Source organism: Myotis brandtii, unplaced genomic scaffold (genome assembly GCF_000412655.1).
Source record: "Myotis brandtii unplaced genomic scaffold, ASM41265v1 scaffold1261, whole genome shotgun sequence".
Classification (NCBI taxonomy): domain Eukaryota; kingdom Metazoa; phylum Chordata; class Mammalia; order Chiroptera; family Vespertilionidae; genus Myotis; species Myotis brandtii.
The window spans coordinates 19,352-23,583 of NW_005354431.1; the positions used below are offsets into that span (position 1 = coordinate 19,352).

General features: G+C 39.9%; 1 long non-coding RNA gene across 1 annotated transcript in view; it reads left to right on the forward strand.

Annotated features, from left to right (window-relative positions):
• The first annotated feature begins 71 nt into the window (after positions 1–71).
• Positions 72–4,232, forward strand: part of LOC106724952 — a 10,680-nt gene continuing 6,519 nt past the window's right edge. The window contains exon 1 of the long non-coding RNA XR_001360775.1: positions 72–82. This is a non-coding gene — a long non-coding RNA (uncharacterized LOC106724952). The remainder of the gene's footprint in view (positions 83–4,232) is intronic.

Consider the following 4,232-nt stretch of genomic DNA (forward strand, 5'->3'; position numbering starts at 1 on the left):
TGTTTGTATCACTGTTGTTTTCATATCATGTTTTTGTTGTTTTCATATCATGTTTTTGTCGTTTTTATATCATGCCTCTGTTGTTGTTATATCCTTTTGTTACTGTTTATTTATTAATAAATTTATATATTATTTTCATATACATTTTACTAATTTCCTTTCATTTCTCACACTTCTATTATAGAGAAAGGGCAAATAGCAATATTAAAATATCTCCGCTAATTAATTCCTTTTTAAAAATATATATTTTATTGATTTTTTTATAGAGAGGAAGGGAGAGGGATAGAGAGTTAGAAACATCGATGAGAGAGAAACATCAATCAGCTGCCTCCTGCACACTCCCCACTGGGGATGTGCCTGCAACCAAGGTACATGCCGTTGACCGGAATTGAACCCGGGATCCTTGAGTCCTCAGGCCGATGCTCTATCCACTGAGCCAAACTGGTTAGGGCAATTAATTCCCTTTTAATGTGCACAAATTTCGTACACTGGGCTACTAGTATTTTAATAACTATGGGTGGAACCAGGTGAGTACTTAAAATATTGGGGGGCGGGGGATTACTCTCTAAAGTACATGATTGTCTAACTGCTAAGCTGTATACCTAAAACTAATACAAAATGATATTGAATATAAAATATAAACTGTAATTGAAAAATAAAGTAATAAACTGGAAATAAATAGCAGAAGAGGACACAAACAAACACAAACAATGAGATATCACCTCATGCACATTAGGATGGCTACTATCAAATAACTGGAAAAATTGGAAACTTGTACACTGTCAGTGGGATTGTTAAAAAAGCAAACAATATGAAAAACAATATGGCAATTCCTATAAAAAGTAAAACTAGAACTACCATATGATCCTTACTTCTGGATATATATACATATATATATCCCCAAAAATGAAAACAAGGTCTCAAAAGGATATTAGCACAACCATATTCATAACAACACTATTCACAATACCCAAAAGTCAGAAGCAAATTAAATGTCCATTGATGGATGAATGAATAAACAAAATGTGACACAGACATACAATGGAATATTAGCCTTAAAAAGGAAAGAATTTGTGACACATAACGTGGATGATGTTTTCCCTCTTCCCAAGAAGATAAAGTTTCATCTTAGTAAACAGAGCCCTTTTTTCTTTAACTTTACAAGCAAAAGTTTATTTAGAAAGTCACAGAGATGGGAGCTATGAGCTGTAGAAGAAGTGAGCCAGCTGGGCTGCCTGGGCTTAGAAAACAAGTTATGGAGTTCAAAAGAAGGGCCCTCATGGCTTAGAAGAAGAAAGGCAAATAAAACTATGCCTCATGGAAGAAAAAGTGGGAAAGGTGAGGGCATGTTCCAGAGAGAGAAAGAGAGAGCTGAATGGATCACTTAGATAAAACTTTCCTCTGTGGCTATGATTATATTGAAGTGGTGCCGCTTCTGCCTTACCCAGACACTGAAATAGCTGGGTTCTGATATGTTCCTTGTTCCTAAATCCAGCAACAGAAAAATAATCACAACCTATCATTTTACTTCATTGTGGCATTTGAGATGAATAGATTTAGCAATTGATTTAGGGATTTAGCAATACCACCATTACAGATCATCTCTGTAATTCGTCATAAGGCACCAAGTGAACGCTGTTATTGTCCCCCTCTTACTTTAAGTAACTAATCTGACAAATAAGTAATTATTTCTAGTTTGTTAAAAACAATTTAAATTCTGTTATATTTTGAATTAACACATTATAAAATCACGCAAACTTTTGAAATGCTTTTCTTTTTTTATTTTTTGAATGTCTTGGCTAAAGCCCCAATTACTCTGATTAGTAAAAATCTTCTCTTGACTATTTTTCCTTAATATTGTCCCTTCTTTGGGATTCACAGATGTCTACTTTCCTGGGTACTTCTCCCTTTCGCTCTGTCCCTTCTTGTTCGCCTAGACAGTGGAATTCCTTGGGCTCTGCCCTGTGCTCTTTCTTTTTTCATCAACATATCCTACCTGGGTCTTATCATCTATTTCAATAGCATCAGCTCTTCCAATGAGCTGATAAATCTTTAATCTATATAAGTAGGCAAAATCTTGTAAACTGGTAGTGTTCAGTTTGCTTTAACTTTAACCTACAATAATAAATTTTGTACATTTTCAGTCGTCAGTTCACAATATAAATATAATACTGTAATCATATTTTCACAATGTAAGTTTTTTACATTGTTATCTAGGACACTCATAGTTACAATGGATAGAGATAATTGAGATGGAGAGAGTGATAAAGAAAGAGAAAATATATTAGTTAAGATACAAGTTCTCCTGCTTTAACAAAGAGATCTCAAAATGCAATGGCTTAGATAAGAGAAATCTTTTTTCTTTTAAGTGAAAATTCAGTCTAGATGATCCAGGGACTGAAAGAGTGTCTTACTTGTTATTCTGCCATTTTTGTCATGTGGCTCGCATCTTATGGCCTATGGTGGAAGTTCTGACTACAATCATCCTGTCTACATTACATCCAGTGGGAAAGAAGAAAGGAGTAGCACCAAATCTAATCCTTTCTTTTTTTACTATTTACCTTTATTGTTGAAAGTTATACAAATGTATTTCTTTTTCCTCATTGACTCCTTCTAGCCCAGCCTTCCCCCCCACCCCCCGCCCCAGGCCTTTACCACCCTATTGCCCTATTGTCTGTGTCCTTGGGTTATGTATATATGCATATAAATTATTTGGTTAATCTCTTTCTATCTACCCACCCGCTCCCAACTTCCCTCTGAGATTCCTCAGTGTGTTCCATGGTTTATGTCTTTTGATCTATTTTGTTCATTAGATTCCATCCACATATGGGTGAGATCATCTGCTACTTGTCTTGCTCTGACTGGCTTATTTGGCTTACCATAATAATCTCCAGGGCCATCCATGCTGTCTCAAAGGGTAAGAGTTCCTTCTTTTTTACTGCTGCATAACATTCCATGGTGTAGAGAAAGAAACCAAGATGGTGGCATTGGTAAACACTGGAAATTGCTGCCTCGCACAACCACTTCAAAAATACAACTAAAAGACGAAACGGGCATCATCCAGAACCACAGGAAGGCTGGCTGAGTGGAAATTCTACAACTAGAAGGAAAGAGAAAAACACTGAGACTCAGGAGGTGCAGTGTGGAAGTAAAGTGCAGAGGTACGGAGGTGCACAAGGAAAGGGCTGGCAGCTGAGGACGCGGCACAAGTCGATAGGGCTGGCAGCTGAGAACGCTGTTGTCTTTTTCAATCGGGAGGGAGTCTCAAGCTCCCAACTGCTCTGAACTCCAGTTCTGGGTGAGTCTCTGGGGACCCAGACTCATACGGGGAGAAACTGGACGGTCTGGCATTGGGCAGAACTCGAGGGCGGCTTTCTCTCAGAGGTGCTTTCAGTGATTACCGGGACCCTGAGATGCGGGGCCTCTTACGGTAGGACTGGGGAGCAGCCATAGCTGCTTGTTCTGCCCTGTTAATTCCCTGAGACCCCAACCCAACAAAGCTGTACACAGAGGCTTTTGCATATGAAAGGCCTGGCCCTTTGCAAGCTGAAAATTACCTAACAAACTACAGCTGAATCAGAGAGACGCAAAACTTCCAAAAGAAGGTCCAAGGCCCCCCAGCAGCTTGCATTGCTTCACAGCTGGGCCTCATCTGGGCACCTCCAAACCCCAAAGAAGAGGAATATCTCCATAGCTCCGGCTTGGTAGCCTCAGGCAGAGGCTAACTTAGCACCTCCTTAGAGATCCAAGAGCCAGTGTACCCAGTGGTCAGAGTGGGACCATCCAGATTACAACTCCTCAGATCCATGAGGGACACACTCAGGGGGAAGACTCAGTGAGCACCAAAGCCCCACTGAAGCAAGTCTTGCCCCAGAAGGGTGTCTCCAGCTCAGAAGTTCTCCCACTGCAGACACAGCTGATTCTCACAGCCAATTGGCCTGGAGGTCAATTCCTCCCAGTGATACCTACAACAATCAAGGCTTAACTACAACAAGACTGTGCACAAAGCCCACAAAGGGGTGCACCAAGAGTGTCCACCTCAGGTAATTGGGGAGGCTGAGCCACTGGGCCCTATAGGACACCTAGCACACAAAGCCACTCTACCAACAAAGGGAAGCATAAAAAATGAGGAGACAAAGAAACAGGTCACAAATGACAGAAATAGAGGAAAACAAACTACTGGATATAGAGTTCAAAACCACACTTTAAGGTTTTTCAAGAATTTTCTAGAA